General features: G+C 35.4%; 1 long non-coding RNA gene across 1 annotated transcript; it reads right to left on the reverse strand.

Moving 5' to 3' along the window:
* Nucleotides 1-19,052: 19,052 nt before the first annotated feature.
* On the reverse strand, nucleotides 19,053-19,442 carry LOC117791632. The gene is made up of 2 exons (XR_004618082.1): nucleotides 19,413-19,442; nucleotides 19,053-19,350 (listed from the first exon to the last, which is right to left on the reverse strand). It is a non-coding gene; the product is annotated as an uncharacterized LOC117791632 (long non-coding RNA).
* Between the last annotated feature and the right edge of the window lie 813 nt (nucleotides 19,443-20,255).

Here is a 20,255-nt window from a genome sequence, read left to right on the forward strand (position 1 = left end):
ACATTTTTAATTATTATTTGATCAATTTTTTTTCTTTTGCATCGAAGGTCGTTTGAGCTCGTTTTAATGCTGTTTTACACGGCAATTAAGTTGTACGAGCTGGGGCAGATGTTGCCAATGACATTAAATGGCCGAGAAAGTCCATCAATTTGAATTCGAAATGAAGCAGTAATTGAGATTACCTCATCGATGGTAGAGTGGGAATATTATTAAGTATATACGTGTAGTTCAGTTCAATAAAAATAATTTAATCTAAAGTATTCATTTGATTAAGACACGTAATTGAATGCAATTCATTTGAACACAAATTTACGATTTTAGCATTCATTATATATGCTTAACGTGAAAAAAATTCCATTATTCAGTCCATAAATCTCGTGTCACCAAAATTATACAAATACTGTAAGTAAAAAAAAATTTGCTCATGGAATGAAACATTTAATTGCAAAATAAAGCAAACTACAAAAAAATGTTGTAAATATGGATAGGAATTTCTTTATTAAATTCAATCAATTTGTTATTCAGTCAACTGAATTTGACTTATAAACGTACTTCTAAATACACCATTAAAATTATTGAAATTCTTTAATTAATAATCAATTAAAGCAGCTCAAAGACAATGTTCTCTTTGAAGTCTAACTCTTACCGGTTTACCTGTCCAGTCTGCTGTCCATTTATAATTTTCACAATTGACTTTTCACTTTATTAAAATTTAATTATAAAACCCGGTCAACAGTCAACAAAGTGCCAACAGCCAACAGTAAAATGAGAAAATACTGGGAAAATACTTAAGCAAATATTGTGCAAACGTTGTGTTTGTGGGGCTTAATAAACAAAGTATGCGATTAGACAAAGAAATGGTATAAATCATATGCACTAACTCGTATCTTACAATAATTAACACATTTAAGCAAATTTCCTCCCCAATTTTTCTCTGTTCTTGATATTTCAACATTTCGTTTGGATATTCCACAATTTAACTTTAGTCTACACCCAGGTACTTATACCGAGTGGGCGGTGGGAGGTGTGGCAGAGAATTAAAAACAAAATATACATGTCATCACGCAAAGGAGTTTATTTTAATTTTAACATTGCATGTCAAAGTCCTGCCTTGGCTTTGGGGTTTACCAATTTTCGTTGCCTACTTTTTGGAGCTTTTCTTTCTTTCTTTTGCTGGAAATAAATCAAAGGCAGTTTACTCTTTTGCTCACTGTTCGACTTTTTTAATGGCCACAAATCACGTGTTGGTCTCTTTCATAATGGCGCGTGTGCCACGCTCGATAAGGAAATATAACATTTGCCTGCTCTTTTTGCCCCTTTTTTCAACTTTTTCCTTGGGGCATTTTGGCAAATGTTTGCCAAGTATGATAAGTGACCGCCTAATGGCATATTTGATTGTTTATGAAATGCATTTTCTGTTACCCCAAAACGAAATGATAACATTCGAGCTCATTAACGCCAAGCTTTTGGGCATGCTATAAAGCTACTATTTCCACAAATTCAAGGGAAGCACAATTTGTTTCAATTTGTTTAACTGCTCTCCAGGGGGAGTATGTCAAAATCATGAAAAATCCATCATAAATGTCAGATAATAATTACAAGGCGAAAAAAAGCCAGTATATATAAATAAGTAAATTTTTGTATATTTATTATGAGAAACTTGATTGAAATTCCTCTAAATTTGTATTGTTTTAAAATTGTATTCTCTATAAGAAATTTTACCAAAATTGGCCCAAAATTAAATCAACAATATAAGTAAACTTGTAAGAATAAAGAAATAAAAATTATGAAATCAAAAATTAACCCAAAAGAAATCGTGAAAAATCCATCATAAATGTCAGATAATAATTACAAGGCGAAAAAATCCAGTATAGCTAAATAAGTAAATATTTGTACATTTATTATGAGAAACTTGATTGAATTTCCTCTAAATTTGTATTGTATAAAAATTGTGTTCTTTATTAAAAATTTAACCCAAAAAAAGTGAGAAACCTGATTTTTCTTCAAATTATAAATTGAATTTTTTAATTTTATTTAAAGAAAACGTACCACATTTGGAAGCAGGCAGCTTTTAAACGTAAATTTTCCATTTGAAATGTAACAAATTGTAACAGCTTACTGGATTCAGAACATTGTCAAATTTTCAGGTCCATGACAAAATAAAGTCTCATATGAAACAAAGTTAGGTCTTCTGTCGCGATTCTGGTGACGCGTGGAGATGAAGCTGGCTAAGTCAACTGTTTGTCAAATTTGGTTTATGCCCTTGTGCAATTACCGTAATTATGTCAGGCAGCGCACAAATCAAGCGACGTCGTTTATTACAAGTGCGAGAACTTAATTAAAATGGCAAAACAAAGGCAGCTCAGTGGATAGGTGGGGGAGAAAGTGGAGAAATGCGCACATAAACTATGCACAATACCAAGTGAAAGTGCCGCTTGTGAGCTCAAGGACTTCCGCTGCCGACGACGTAGCTGCCACATCAAAAACAAGAGACGCATGAAGCCAGTGGGGCAATGGTGGTAACTTTGTTGTTGACTTTTATGATTGCTTGCTGGCATTGGCTGGCCCAAATGAAAATGGAAATGGAAATGCCAATGGAAAGTTGGGGAAAAGGCAATGCTAGAGACCGGCAAACGGGTAACGGCAACGGGAACGGGGAAAACACTGCGTTTAACACCAATGCGTCTTTTCACGCAATTTCAAATCCCAACTCAATTTGAGTAATTTTGCAGTGAATCCTTTTGACTGCGGTTAGTGTGCGACAACGGAGCTTTGGCACTACTGCCATTTTGGCCACCAACTCATTCCATCATCATTATCCTCCATGCTCATCATTGGGCAGGCAAAGCCATTGTCCAACTTTGCAGCGGAACGCAAGTTACTGGCTTCTGGTTATTGGTCGTCTGGTGGTCTGGCTTTGTTAATTTAGTTCTACAAAACCGCACACGCAGACCATCACCATATCGCAACACACTATTACTATTATTCCCTTACACTCACACACCCACACGCAAACACACACACACACACACACACACTCACACTCACATGCATTGTGATGCTTTTGGCAAACGCATTCGGAACATTTGCTTCATTTACTGCGTCGTTTGCCGCATTTTAATTGCTTCTGCTCACTCACGGACTTTCACACACACACACACACACACATGCACATACTGACACTTAAACTTAACTCAAATGGCAGCAGGACGCACATATCCTCACACACACATTCACACACACACACATTCCCACACTTGTTAAAGTTTGTCAATCTGCAATTTGAATGCGCGGCATCATCGACGTCCGTTTCCTGCCCATTCGCTGCGTCTGTTTGACTCATAAACCTGCGTCCCATTAAATGAAATGAGTTTCTGGCGAAATTATCTTCCACATGCTTCTTCTGCCACACCTCGCCTGCAAGTTCTCGACAATAAGAAAAAAGAAATCCGTATTTCGTTCGATTTTAATGATCAATTTCGTTCACATATCGTCACATATTCACGTGCCACGCCCACATAATGTACATACATTACTTCTAGCCCTGCAAATTGTTTCATAACTCAGTTAACTAAGCAGCAAACTGGCTGCCTGCAGCGCCAGCTAAAAGTTTAATTAAGTTGCTTACTAAATCAAATCAAATGAGCAGAAGCTTGCGACAAGGATTAGGCGAACCTGACGTTCCTGGGCTACCTGAAGCACCTGCAGGCTCTCTCCGCTATGGTCCGTCCTTCCTTTTGCCGGCAGCTGCTTAATCCGCTCGACAGCCAGCGTTTGCATGGCTCTCAAGTGGCATTAAAACAAATTACAAGTAATTAAAGACTCACTTCTCATTGACGACAACAACAACGACATCGACAACGACGAGGTCGTCGATTCTTGCCTTCAGCTGCAGTTGTAGTTGAATTTTTTCTATTTTCATTTCATTTTATTTCATTTCATTTTTCTCTTTGAGCTTTCGTTTCAAGGATTATACTTGTACACTTAAGTAAAAGTTGTAGCTTTAATAAAAGAAATATATTTTAATAACAAATAACGATTAAAAGAAATGTCCGACATAATGTGAAATTATGTAGTCCAATCTTATTTATTTAAATATTTTTGTGGCTTCTTAACACTTCTTAAAATTGTACAGCTTCTAAAATTAAGCTCAAATTAATGAAAATAATAAGAATTGATAATTTTATTTTTGTTAAGATATAATAAAACAAATCCCTGATATCAATTAAGAGACAGATTGAAGCCCGAAAAACAAAAGACATAAAATTTGGCACCCAGTATTAATTTAGAAAAGACAATTTGAGCTGTAAGAGCTGTAAAATAATAATATTTAACTAATAATTATTAGTTATAATCAATTATAATTGATTATAGATATAATAAGTAAATACAAGCGGGAAAGACTATAGTTGAGATCACGACCATAGGATACCCGTTACTTATTTCAATTTATATTAAAGTACTTTATAAAAATTATTACCTAATAAAAAATACTGCATACTTTTAGGTGTATGGATTGCATTGAATTAATTATTAATAACTTTGGTTAGCTTTTACTGCCGTTTTCTTTGTCCGATCTTGCTGAGGTTAAGTGAGCTAATAGATAATATTAATAGATAATGTTAAGCAAGGGAGTGGGGCGTGGCTTAAATTTGAAACAAACTTGATCTGCGTGGGGACTATAGAAATCTGTGTGCCAAATTTTGTTACTCTATCTCTTTTCGTATTTGAGATCCTTTTGTTCATACAGAGAGACAGACGGACAGACACACATGGCTATATCGAGTCGGCTATTGATGCTGATCAAGAATAAATATACTTTATGGGGTCGGAGATGCCTCCTTCTCCCTGTTACATTCATTCCAACGAACACAATATACCCTTTTACTTATTTTTTAAGTAGCGGGTATAAATATATATATTTGTATATTCCAGGCTTTTCCAGGTTAGCTTGCCAATAATAGAATTTTGAGATTGCGTAAAACCAGTCAAGTATGACTCTTAAAGCCAAATATCATCCTAATTATTTGCCAATATTATCGATAAGTTCAACTCATCGTCATCATGCTGCCCATTCATTTCCATTTCCTTTCCTCTTCCCTATCGCCATTCCCATACTCATTCTTATCATTATCTCTTGATTGTTTACCCGCCGTGTTTGCGTTTACTTTGATTTATTGCATTTATCGTTGGAAAAACTCGGTTGATAAATGATTAAAGTTCTTTTTGTTTATGGTAATTAAAAAAAATAAAGAAAAACACATTTAAAAGCTGTTTGTACTGCCGTTTCATGTGCTGACAGTTCAGATTACGAATGAGGGGCACGTGTGGCATTATTGGGTTGAGGTTGACCAGTTTTTGTCCCACAAAAAGATTACAGAAATTAATGGTATTTAATACTAAGAGGAGATTTAAAATTTGTCTCGATATTGAGTATAATAATAACATTAAAGACAATCTGATTAAAATTGAATAAATCTACGGATTTTAAAGAGAAACGCCAACGTTAAGCAGATACACAATAAATCCAAATTTTTCAATGCTTTCATGTTTGATGTACATCAAAGTTGAAGCTGAACAAAATTTATTTTAAATTGCAGTTTTTGTCCATGCTTGAATGTTTTTTATTAAGTTCAACTGGCGAGTATATATATATACCTATATAAATGTATATTATTCCTATATGCAGCCGTTGAGTGACTTTTCACCTGGTAAATAAACCGAGTCGCTGTTTACACAACCTGAACCACATTTTACATTCGCATTCATGTGGCATTATCACTTAATTCTTGCCGCTTGCGTTGCACTCGTTAAATCAATGACCCGAATATGCAACGGCCATATGAAAAGCCTTTGGAAAAAAGATACGAGTACAGTAAAAAATTCAGCAAATGCTACGGCAATGAGTTACGTAACCACTTTTCTTACTCCCGAACTAGTTAAGTGTTTCTTTTGGGCATTTCTTTTTGGGAAGTATCCAAATCGAATTCACATTTTAAATGCCAGACCCGAAAATCAATTTGAATGCGCAGACTTCTGCTGGTTGGACTAAGCCTACTTAAGCGATTTGCTAATAATAGCCAAAATGCCTTTAGCATTCGCCCACAATTTGTAGCCAATATGTTGTGCTTGGGCCCAAGTAGAAGTACGAGTTTGGGGAACAGCTAGCTCATTAAATATGCATAAGTGTGTGAGGGTCTTAAAATACCGCCCATTTCCGCACGTTAACAGCAGGCAATTACAAATGTTGTGCGTAACTGTAACTATGTCTTCTTCCTGCTGTCTGTCAGACGGTGTGTGTGTGTGTTTGTGTGTGTATATGTGTGTGAGCGTAATCTATTATGCCGCTGAAAGTGGTAATTCCGGTCAGTAAATAACATGCACGCCCAATGCCAAAAGAGTCGCTTGCAAGTTGGCGAACGCTGGCGTTCAAAGGCGTCGATTAGAATTTTAAGCCACGTCGAGACAGAAAAGTCAGAAAGCGGCCGATTGCAAAACTTTTGAGCCTCGACAAGCGAAAGGAAAAAGGCCACAGGAAGAGAAGGAGAATGAGCGAACGAGCCGGCGAAGGACAGACAACAATAACGGAGCAAATCCAACCGTCTATAATTCCTGTGTTAAAACCCATAAATCCATTGGGCCCTGCTTACATATGCGCCATTTCACACCGTTACCGTTAGAAGCAAGCACACACACACCACATACACACGCACGCACAAGCACACTGGCTCTTGTGTAAAGTGGTAGACTCGATTCTCAATTTTGCTGTTAACTATAGTCTGATATCGATAAAAAATAGCGTACACCTTTCAACAAAATTGCTTTCCCTGCGATTTTATAAATATTTTGAATTTTTTTCAAGCAACATTTTAACCTTATTGAATTTTGTTATTGGATTTGTTTATACGTTCAGCTTGAGCTGCCATTAAAGCAAAATAAAACAACATTTAATAGCCTTATTAATGTATTCAATAGCCTTCAGCTCATATGCAGAATATTTTTAACAAAAAATGAAATTCCATTAAATTACAAATTAATTAATATTTACCACCAACCATAGATGAGTTTATGAAAAAAAGCTGCTTAAAATTAAACAAATTGTATCTGTCGTATTATGTCATAAAGTTTGTATATATTGACAAAGCTAAGACTGATGACAAATTTTCTGTACGTTGTTAGGTTTTAAGGGAATAATAATAAATTTCAACCAGACTTTCGAAATATTTCTAAATAATTTTTATTGACTACCTGTTCAGAAAAATATTTATGACGAAAAATAATTTAAATATAATTTTATCTATTTATGCATGTGGCCAAAAACATACAAAAGATCACGTTAACAGTTTTGACAGTTTTCAATTTAGACAAATTAAAAACGGGTTGAGAAAGGCAAAGACCAAAAGACGCCAGCTGAGACTTCAAAAGCCGTGCAGAAAATCCAGACAACAAATACGTGAGTTCTGGACAGCGCAGAGAGATTCTGCTTACATGAACACCGTACAACGAATATTTGTCAATTTGGTCGCCAGTTGGCCCAAACAGTGTCTCCGTCTTTGTTTCTGGTTTGTGGAAATACGCAGAAGCTTTGACAATTCGTGCGTTTTGTTTGGGTATTTGCTTGTTTGTCTGCCATTGAAGTAGTTTTGGCTGCTGATTAGAATCGCACACGCACACAAATCTTACACATATGCCACACTCAAACACAGCACCGGAATACTTCGAATGTTTGGTGCGAGGTGCACATCGTAAACATAAAAGTCAAATGGTAAATGTAGTGACAGCGACACATACTCGTAAATACGTTTACATATATGATAAAAATTCTCTTTTTATTCTTATTTAATATTTCTAGCGTTTTATGAAATTTTAGTTACACACGCACACACACATACATACACAAATACACGCACAATTGGAATATTTGTACGTACATCTGAGACGTTGTCGCAATGTTTCCATGTTTTCTGTCTCAGTCCATGACATTATCAGACACGCATGTGTCAACTACCGACGCCGCTGACGACGCACACAGGACGACGTCGGCAACAAATACACCGGAGAAGAGGAGAGGAGAGAAGAAAGCTCACAAAAAGGTACAATAATATAAACCAATAAAAATGACAAATAAAAAGATTTATGTGATTTGTATATGTATTTGTATGTGTACACCAACTTATTTTTCTCTTTTTTAACATGTTTTTTCTACACTTAAAGAAAATGTCTATATCGTAAATTGTAAAGAAATACACAGTTAATTGGAACATTCAAAGAACTTGTTATATCCCAAGCAGCAGGTATAGTTCACGACAATTCAGTCTTTATAAAGAATTGTAAAAGTATTCTCCAATAAATAAAAGTTAGAGAGAAGAAAATCTAACCTATACCAAAATTTGATTAATTCGGATAATATAATAATATATAATTATTTGCTGTATTTGAATTTCAATATAATTAATTGAGAATAAATAATTAAAAGTACTAAACTTAATAAAATATTTTCATGTTATTACCACAACGAAGACCAACTATTATATTATATTAGCAGCTCTCGGGATAGAGAAAAAGAGAGGTATAATTTCTTACAGACAATTTATTTCTCATCAATTTACATATAAAGTGTGTATATAAAAGACAAAACAAGGCATTCAATCGCCTGTGTGATTTATACATAATGTACACACTGAGACAAGCATAAGCACATAGCCTAAGTAGATGAGAGTATTAATGCTCGCACATTTGTTTCTACGCATTTCATTTAAAGAGTTGCTTTGTGATCTGTGGACGAGATAAGAAACAAACAACAAGCAAATTAAAATGAAATAAAGCAACTGAAATGCACACATGTGTGAGTGTGCCAAGAAGCAGCTCCACACACACACACACACACACAGTAATAGACACTAACAGACACATGCCAGCGCACTCGGAAGCATTCAAAGAAAAATAAAGAAAACAATTTGCAAATGCGATTGTGTAGCATACTTTTTGGGTTAGAGGTGAATGTGAATATGGTATCTGAAACTGATAATTATGTATGCAAGTTGTCAAAAGAGTGGTTTATTATTTAACGGAAGCTAGAATACTTGACAGTTGCACCGGAAGATTGTGGGTCATATAATTGTTCAAATATATTTCCTGTTCATCACTAAGCACAATTAAGGGTCCGAAAGTTGAATAGGAATTAATACTATAGATCGAGTTATTTACCGATCGAAAGGTATTGAAAATGCATACTAAGACTATTAGTCACTTATCTAGATTATAAAATATGAAAGTGCAAGTGTGTAAAGCAGAATTTACAGGATTGCAGCGAATAAAGCAGTGCACAATCCAACTTGGACTTGTTTCTAACGTTAAATTATGCTTATACATTTTTAAACATTGCGCCAATTTAGATTAAATTGTTTTACAGTTTAATAAATACTCAATACAAACAAGAATTAAAAAAATTGCTGCTCGTTTCTTTGTGGGTGCATATAGTTGCTTTTATCTGCCAATTACAGTCTTTGTTAATGGAACATTTTTAAATGCAGCTCACAACAATTTACAATTTAAAATACCCTTGCATTAAAGTGCAAGTACAATTTAAGCCCTAAACAATTGGCTATCTCAAGCGTAAGGCGTACACAATGTGCAAAGTCTATTGTGGACCAGAATTGCAGGTCCTGCCATTGCGGGACTTAGGAATGCACTACGGACACAGCTGAGAGCTGAATGCTAAGATGGGCAGCTGGTCAGAGTTCATTGAGCTGACCCCCTGGCAGCATTTGCAGCTCATGACATTGTACCTAAAATGTGCTCCAATGAGCATCAATATCAATTTCCTCTTTCTCAGTGCGTTACATTAAGAAATTTGTTTATTTTTCATTTGTACAGCGAACGAGCACTGAAAGTGAAGTAAAATAAATACAAACAAATGCACAGACAGATGTCAACATCGATTTTCATCTTCTTTATTGGCTATGTAATATTTGTAGTTCCCCCTTCGTTCACGATCTGGTAAACTACAAACTCGTGACAGTTGACATAGATTCTTCTCTTATAATTATACTTTTACTCTATGTCACTTGTCTATTTTCACTTAATGAAAATGTTTTTCTTTTTCCATTTCATAACAGATATATGTATGTTAACTACGGGTATTGTATAACATCAAATTTCATATGTGATTTCTGTCAAAGATACAATTGAAATGGATAGTATTTTGTTAAATAAAATAAGACATATTAAACATCCCAAAAGCCCTAAAATTTCCATGTGTTCAGTCTAACTAGTCATAAGCTCTCTCTCTGTCTCTCTCTCTTTTGCCCGTTGAATAATTATTTAAACAAAAGCTAAATTAAAGACTGACAAGTTTCGTTCACCACTTTAACAAATGCTAACAAATATTTAAATTGCCATAAATACACTTTGAATAAATATTTGGCATGCCAACACCGAACCAGACCAAACCAAACCATAACCATAACCAGACCAAAAGCAAACCGAACCATAGCAAACCAAACCAAACCATAGCAAACCAAACCAAACCATACCAAACCCAATCAACCTGCCAGTCCAAGCCTACCTTCTATGACTTGCCTGCGTTCACGTGGTGCGAAACAAAAACAAAACAGCATCATAATAAAACCAACACCAGCTACCATCAACCCGCATGTTAGAACAATTTAATGCAAGTGATATTGATACGACGAAAATATACCCTGGATTTTATAAACTGTAGCCAGCTGCTGCCGTTTCAAATTTTCAAACTAAAAAAACGGACAACCCAAAGTATTTAATGTAATTTTAACAAAATTTGTTTTTTTACCTAAGAAAATAAACAAATAAAATTAGTTGTAAGTAATCGCATTATTTTTTGTCAATTTAAAACTAGTTTCAAAACTATAATGAAACTCTAATCTTTTATATATATAGTGCTAGCTTGTTAAATAAAATAAAATATTTAATATAATCAAATTAATTATTGATAATAATTAAATTAAATAATGAAATAAACAAGATATTTAAGTTGATTTACTAAAATTTTTAAAACGTTATAAAAAACTATAAATATGTAAAAAACCTACATTAATAAAAACAAATTCTAATCATTGAAGCGTTTTCATACATCAAGAAAGACCGATAAACTCAGTCATTGCTAATTTGGATTATACCTCCTTTAAAGCAATTTATGTGTACAGGATATAAGCATATATATGTACGTACGAACGAGAGTATAACAAAGTGTTGTTGCTACACAAGCAACGCCAAATGGATACATTGAGATACATTCGCCTCCGCCATGCGGTCGTCTAACATTCACATATATGCACACACACATGTGCCACATGTGGCACAGTTGCAGCGAGTAACGGAGCCCGACAAGTGAGCAGCATCCTGCAAGGCTGAAGCCCTATGAATGACTCGTGAGGTAAGTGATTGTGGCAGGTTGCAAATTTGAGTAGCTGAAACCGCAGTTCGTGAGCACAACTGAAGTATTCGAGTTAACGTTGGCAAAGGTCATAGCTATGTGTAGATATAGCTGTGGCAATGGAATTGATTGACAACCTATCAGATACAAATGCAGATACATCTGCAATGTCGCTAAATTAAAATTTAATGCAGTGTAGTGTATACACGTACACTACATTTAAATGAATTTAAATTTGTGGCTTACATATGTAATTTTCAATTTTAAAATCTTAAACCAAACCCTATCTGCTTTTCGCAAAGTCCTTATTTTCCATGGGGCTCAAACTGCAATGCAGAGCATCGTTTAACCTGCCACAGTCATGCACCATGCACCATACACCATGCCCCAAAGCTGTGCCCCGACCCTCGACTCAGAACTGACTCGCGTTTTTCACTTCTTCCATTCTGCATTTCTGTTTTTCAGTTTTCCGCGCCCACAGACACAATTCCTATGTTACTTGTTTCCTGTGCCCTTTTTAATAATATTTTCTGTGTATGTCGTTGTTTGTTTTGTATTGTTTGCATTTTGTTCTTTTTGCGCGACGCAAAAGTATAACTCGCAAAAAGTTTCAGTTGCATTTCGGCATTGTTTGTTTGCCTGCCTAGCAAAAGGAATTTATTTTAAATTGTTCTCAGAAAACTGGAGGGATGGGGGGTGGAAAAAACCAACACCCGCTGACTTTTAATTCATTCAAAACGCTGCGAGTGAGACATTTCTCGGTTAAATTAGCGCATAGTTATTTGACTTGAGCGCGATTGAAGCACTTTGATGATACAACAAACCATGTCAATGGCATTTTGGTGCGTGAGCTGAATCACAGCCATAAACGGATACTCTACAAAAGGCAGTCAAGCTAAAATATATCAACAAGAAGTTCATTAAACGAGAAGATTGTTTGAAAAACAAACATATGCATATGTAATTCATTCTAATGTAAAAATCTTTGATATATAAAATAAGAGTGCACTCTATTATGTATATTCAAATTTTAAATTGAACTCTGAAAATATTTGACAATAAATAATCTTCTCAGCAAGGGAAACTGTGCTTCGTTGTTGCAAGTTGAACTCATCTATTGTCTGAAAATTCACTTGAAGTTCGCAACAACTTTGTCACAGAAAAGTTGGCAAGTCAAGTTGAATTCAGTTGGCAGTTTCAACACTCACTAAGAAACACACACACATACATACGTACATCGGACATACTTATTTGTTGTCGTCATTAGCCGCGTTTGTCTGAAATTAAGTTAAGTTTATGTCACAGCCAACAGCCCATTCCCGATTCTCTGCAGACCTCCGACAGACAGAGTCAGACAGAGATAAAAGCTGAGATGAAGATGGAAGTGGAGACTGTGTCTCCGCTGAGAATGTGGATGTCCTTTTGGCTGTGTTCATTTGTGGGATTGCCATTATGGTTTTATTATCATCAATATCACATGTTGGGCTCTATATCTATATTGTATGCCATGTGGAACAATTAATTCGGTTTGCTTTTATTTGCTCTCTTTTAAGTGTTTCTTGGTATCTCTTTCTAATATATATGAATAACATAGCTATCCTTGCCATTGGTTTTGTCTTTGTCAGCTCAGCTTGCAGTTGACGCCGTGTCGTCTTTCATGCTTTTGATTTTATGACAGCGACAGCTTGAGCCAAATAAAATATATATGTGTCTGTAACTGTATCTGTATCTGCGACTGACATAAAGTTCATTAGATTCGTATGACAGTCTGAGGGCACAATGAGGGATTGTATTAACGACTAAAAGTACGTTTACTCTTTGCCAACTTTTGGACGTTAGTCGGTTTGCGGTCGCTTGAACTTAATGACCAAATAATGCGGCCCACTAAAGTGGTTGGCTTTAACTACAATTCGTATTTAAATAAGATGTCCGCTCATCAAATTAGTTACAAAACTATGTTAAATGGTATTCTAAAAGAACACTTAAACCTATACCAAATCAATATAAAACTTCACAAGCATTTGTGGAAGAAGGAAGTATTTTATTTAAATAATTATTTTGGAGTTTTTAAGCACAACTTTTAAAAAGTAAATTTTGTTTTTTATGCATTATAAAAAAAGGCAATTTTAACGTCGTAATTTTTTTTAAACAGTTACCGTCTCTGCTTAAAGCACTTAAATCTCTGATTGCTTCACAGTTTATCGAGTAATTTCTTGAACGCAAAGCACGCTCATTAGTTCAACCAACAGGCTGTCAAATATTCTTGCTGTTATTCGCAATTTACAGAGTTTGGTTTAGCTTGTCACCCTGCCCCACGACCGAAATAACTATGCTACAATTTTGTGGCAAGTGGAACGACAACTTAAAGCCTAAGTCGCCCACAAATGACTTCAAATGACAGCAATTGCAAGAGAAACACGCGCGTTTTAAAATCATCAACATTATCATCAGCATTATGGCAGTTATGCGGCGACTGTTGGTTGTTCGTCGTCGTTGTTGTTGTCGTTGTTCGTTGTCGTTGTATCCATCTTTTGGCCTGACGCCGTCGGCTGTTGCTGTCATTCATTAGACGCACAATGTGCCAGAAATGTGCCAAGAGGCGAGAAGGAATAGACAAAAAAAAAAAAAGAGGCAAAATAATAACGCCATAGAACATGAAATCAAATTACACGGCAAAAACGCTAGTGACGAAAACGATGACGACGGCAACACGGCAACTGCGTGGCACAAACCTTTCTTTCCACAAACAGTTTTTGCATGTTGCTGGCGACACAACGACTGACTGCCAGACTCAATGACTATCTGTCTATCTGTCTGACAGTCTGTCCGTCCGTCTGTCTGTCTGACTATCTGTATGTGTCTGCTGCGGAATTTCAACATGTAGCTGCAGCTGCTTCATTTATTTAATTATTTCCGTGCAGGCATCTGCCTAGTCGCCCCTCTGCCCCTCTCAGCCCCTCTCAGCACCTCTCAGCACTCAGCGTGTGCTACTTTTTCCCTCTGCAGTAATTTAGTTTATTGTTATTTTTGCTTACACACTTGGCAAATTGCATTGTTTACAGGAAATTGCAGAAATTAGTTTTTCGACGACTAACGGCGCATAATTGTATGAAATCTCAGAGTACCTTTGAGATTCCCAGCACTGATTAAAGTGCCACAACTCCGCCCCTTTACTGTCTTCTCTCGCACTCTTCTATGTACTCATTTGCCAACTGTAAACAGCCATCAAGACACACACACACACACACACATGCACACATTGCGCAGCCATTGAAAAGGCATAAAAAGAGAATGAAATACGCAACTCAAACAATTTCCTTGTAGACCCGATTTCTGTTATTCTTTTGAGCTGCTTACTTTCTTGATGCTCACACATTTTATGACACATTGATTTTATGATTTTTATCACCCAACGGTGTAAAACTTGACATCCGTGTCCTATGAGAGAGCCATCTGCACTTAAAAGATGGCTTCAACATGTGTCACGCCTTATACGACAGTCGACCCTACAGTTTACCCCATAAGGTACTTAAACATCCCATACGATTTTCTTTATGCTTTCAGTTTGATAACTAAATAGAGAAATCAATTTTAATGCTGATCTCTTGATCTGTATGGAGAGAATACAAATTTAAAAAAAACTGGAATTAAGTATTAAATTTATTTAAAAAACTTAATAGACCCCTGTACTTTTTTTAAGAATAGCTTTTCGCAATTGTTTTTCATTTGTTCTTTAAAAAAATCTTATACTAAACTTCCTACTTTTAAAAAAAATCCAGCGTATATTTATATTTTATATTTTACTTTAACTGATCTTGATCTCTGATTTCATCTTATGTATTCAATTTTCTTATGCTAAGCATTCAGGCTCAACATCGTCCATCATATGTTTCTGGAAAACTTCTTTGAAAATTTCTCTTTCTTAATTTCATATGTTTTCAAATCTTTGCAATTCATTGTAGCTCTCAATTAATTGTGTAGGTTCTCTACTTACTTTTCAAGTAATCCACTTTTTTATCAAACTTTAATTTATGTTTCTTTTTCTGCATCTCAAGATTATTTCCAGCTCATTTAACCACGCGTTTTAGTCTCTAATCTCAGTGTATCCAGGCAGTCAGCTCAACTCAACTGAACTCAACTCGACTCAACTCATCTGCCGCCAAACGTCAGTCATCCAGAATTCTGGGCATTTGCAGTCTGCCATTCGCTCGGCTCTTGGTGTAAATCTCAAAACACATGCTCCCAAGTTGCGCAACATCATCCATCAAAATCATTTTATATGGAAACGAGACGGGCAACAATTTTATGGGCGCACTTAAATTATTTTTTCCCCTCATTGCCGTTGTTGTTGTCCCATGCTGGCTTAACCCTTTGCAAACCTATTGAAGTAAATACATCGAACCAATATTCGTATCCTTCTGTTTTTAATGCCTCAACTTTAACACGAGAATGGCATAGCCCCAACTCCCTGCCAATATCTACACTTTGTTTTGATTTTTTTCAACAAAAAAAAAAAAAAAACAATTTTTTTATGCCAGAGTAAGTTTATTTTATGTTCTGTTTTGTTACTTGTTCTATGCTTTTTTTCACCTGTTCTCCCAGTTGTCCGGTGTTTTTACGAGCATTTTCGAATTGCCAAAGGTTGTTATTCTTGTCACAAAAATAGGCATAAAAACTTTGTAGTAAATTTGGCCAAAAGCAAAACAATCAGTCAATAAGTTTAGCGATTTCTAAATTTTTTAATGCAATGTAGTATGGAACTACACAGAAATTTATTTAAATTGAGTGGCTTTTCTTAAAATTTTTTTTAATTAACTAATAATAATTTAATAGAGTCGCAAGAGTATTATGGCTGCGGCGTTTAAAAAATGTTTACTTTTTATTTAGTTTATACGCCATTGAAGCGTGTCATGGAGGCTAGGTAGTTTGGGATCAGACATAAAATAGGACTCGATACCCGCAGCCATTTACACCATGCCCCATTCCCCAATTCATATGAGCACACGACTCACGCACGAAAGATTTTTGAATTGCCCCGAAAACATTGCGTCATGCCACATCGTGGGGAAGCGACAACGACAACGACAACAGCAACATCAACGACGTCGACGGCAAATTGCGGGGCAGTGCGATTCATCATGCCGGCAACTTCCGGTTGCCAATTGCGCAGCGCAAAAAATTTTCATAATTCGCTAACAAAGTCAAAAGCCGCAAAACTGCATGGCGTACCGAAAATCAATAAGTTTGGCGTACGTGTTGTGCTCGATGACTCCACAGGAGCTGCCCAGATACCCAGATACCGACTTCGAGTACCCGATACGAGTACTAATACTCATACACTCTGCCTAGGGCCATTTTTTCTCTTCATTTCTATATTTTTTTTTGCCCGATTTTGGCAAAAGTTTTGGTGAAGTGGATTTGAGCTAACGCTGTCGATAACTTCATCAACGTGAAGGATTTTTATACTTTTTGTATACTCTCACTTAAAGGGTATTATAATTTAGTAAAAATATCTGAGATTCGAAATAAACTTACAAATTTAATCTATAATATACTTTTTATAACATTTTCATTAAATTTCTATGCAAAAAAGTTTTCTAAGCTTTTAGACTTTTTTTACATAACTTTATTTAGAGGCTACATCTTGCTTAAATTTAATATATCAAATATTGAAAACTGAACATTAGACTGAAGATGAGTACTTAAACTAAATTTAACAAAGATCGGACTAATATAATTAAATTGAACTATTTTCTTTAGTTTAACATTACAATAATACAATAGCTTGTGAAAGGGTATTTAATATTCTACATTATTTTTAAAGCTGCACTTTTTCAACTTTTTTTCAGATATTTCCAGGGCCAATTTTTTGGCAAGGATACTGTGGTGGCACGTGTTGTTCGTTGTAGTGCACACTAGAGATTTGATACAACAACAGCAACAACAACAACAATATCAATAGCAAAAACCACAACAGTACTTATAACATGCATACTTATATTTATTAATGGGCACTTCGATAAATCTAAAACGAGAGACGTCTCTGCGCCCATTGGGCCTCATAATCATCATCATCATTATCATCGTTGTCGTCATAACAAAAGCTTAGCGAAGTTGCCACAACTTTTCCAATAATAAGCTCAAATGAATATGAGAGACGAGAGGCGACAGCGTCACCCAACAAAAGATGTTGCGAAGTTTCATCTTTTTTTTTTGACATGTGGCTCAGATAATATTTGTGTGGTGGCAATTTGATTAAAGGCCCAATCATTCGATTGCCAGCTAGCCCCTAGGCTCATGGCAATTATGTACCAACAAGGATTTAGTCAAACAGAAAATGACAAGTACAATCCATAATAATCTTCAAATATATTATGCAAAATCAGACAAAGTACGTGCAGTTCAATATAAAGTTTAAGTGAAGTCTTAATACAGGATTTATTTTATTTTACAATTTCAAAATTCTTTTTTTTCTTCAGCAAGATTAGAAATTTTATTTGGATGATGTATCATTACTATTATTTGCGTACGCACAACTGATTTTCTCTGATTTGGGTGGAGAACATTTTAATTTATTTTTGTACAAATGTATTAATGAAATGCATTAATATTTTCTGCTCTTAGCAACAATATCCGAAGTTTCCTTACTTATTTGCGACGACATCTGGCGACATCTCCATCTAAAGACAACTGAAAATAATAAGTGACTTTTTAACCAAAGTTATTGTTTAATCTCGAATGAAGAAAACACTATCAAAATTTTAATTTTATATATTCAGTTAAATATTTCAATTTAAAATGAACGTTTGAAGAGAACAACTTCAAAGTTGAATATTACCGCCATTTGCATGACAATCTGAGTACTGAGCTGAGAATTTTCGGGTGCAGACAAATTTGTCTCAAGTGTTGACAGAATTTTGGGCATGCTGGCGATTCTTGTTTGCTCGCGCCGTTAACAAGCCAAAGACAAGACCCGGGTTAACGTTAGCCCAACAGTCTCATTAGGTTCTGCATGTCCTTTGTATAGTCCTGTAGTCCTGCCCGTCCAATACACAAAACGCTAAGCCCCAATGGTTGGAGTCTCTCCCCTTTGCATTTAGGCATTGTCAACATTTCGTGTAACAGTCAAAATCGTCTGGCAGGAAATGAGTTTGCTTTGGGCCACCCACGAGACCAAGTGAAAGGAGCAAGTGGCAAAGTGAAACAGAGACAAAGATATAGGAGTTAAGAGAGAGAGTGAGAGTGAGAGATAGCGAGTTGGGGTAGAGTGCGCAGTCCAGGAACAGGAAGCTCGCTGTCATAGTTGCTGCCATAATTATCTTGTTTACAAGGTGAAGGTAGCCTGGCCAGGCAACAGACCCACAACAACAACGACAACAACAGTAACAGTAACCGTAACAGTTACAACTACAACAAAAACAACAGTTGCCAGCTACTGAGTCTGACTTGAAAATTTATGACTGTACAACACATTGGGTATATTAATTTGAATATGATTGCCCTTGGGTGCCTGTTTGCCAGTTCATAATATCAAGTCAACACACACACATCTACACATACATCTCCGCATATAGACTTGCCTCTGCGATTTAGAGTGCTTATGAAATATTTGTGTTGCAGATTAGTAAAATGGACAATTTTGTTGCTGTTGTCGTTGAGCCATTAATTACAGTTTTCACTCTCGCTTACAGATTTATAATACACACACACACACAGATGGTACAATATTTTCTGACAATTATTAATCGTGTCGCCTGTCGTCAGCCCTGTCCTGGACTTAGCTTTCCTTTCCTTCCTTTCCTTGGCCATATCAAAAATTTCAACTCTCCTACTTGTGCCAAATTTGTTGTTCATTAGCATTTTGTAGGCGATTGCATGCAATGCCCTTAATTGAGTTCACTGGCATTTTGAGGTCAGCAACTAAAGGTAGTCCAAGGCTAAGTCGAGCAGCATACGAGTTGGTCAAATTAAGTCTAGCTACATATAATTAATGACTTACCTTGATTACAGACTAATGCGACGATCGGTCGAGCGCATTAAATCTACGAATACGAGTACACGAGTAATTTAAGTGCAATCATTAATTTTTAATACATATGTATCTTAGTCTAGACGAAATTTAATATTTTGCAGCTTAATATATTGCATTTCACATTAATTTTGCTCATAGATTATTAACTCAATAGTTTTTTATAATGAAAAGCATAGAAAAGTTACAATAGTTGGTACAATTAATAAATCTCGAAATTTCCGCTTTCCGCTTAATTCAGCTTAGAGATGGGCTTTGATATGCTAATATCGATATTATGTCAATATTGATTGGTGATATCTTAGCAGAAAACGATATGATACTCAATGCGATACCATTTAGATATATCGATCTTTATCGATAAATACAACCATCTTCAAATTAATTATTTTCCTTATTTTGCCTTTAAAAAACAGCAATCAAAAATATGGAATTGTTTCGATAAAGTAGAAACCCTTACTGCCCGCTGCAAATTGTGTAAAAGATTGGTAAAAACCGCTGTTTTTAATTTAATTTGTTAAATTATAAATATATACAAGTGTTGTTTTATCATCTGTTGCCTCAGTAATCCATTATCGGAAAAAAAAAACTAAAAGTGGCTTTTTTTTTTCACTGCTGCTATTCCACTGTTTTATATCTTGTATTGTCCTGCTGATGCTCTATTTAATTTGTGCTGTTCTTGATCCGCTGTCAGCTCTCTATCGTGTTTTACAAATATGTATGTTATTATTATTATATTTACATATAAGAATCTATTTGTTTATTAGTGATGAAAACTTCTCGAATTCACGATTTACTTTAAATAATAATCGT

The sequence above is a fragment of the Drosophila innubila genome, assembly GCF_004354385.1.
Source record: "Drosophila innubila isolate TH190305 chromosome 3R unlocalized genomic scaffold, UK_Dinn_1.0 2_E_3R, whole genome shotgun sequence".
Classification (NCBI taxonomy): domain Eukaryota; kingdom Metazoa; phylum Arthropoda; class Insecta; order Diptera; family Drosophilidae; genus Drosophila; species Drosophila innubila.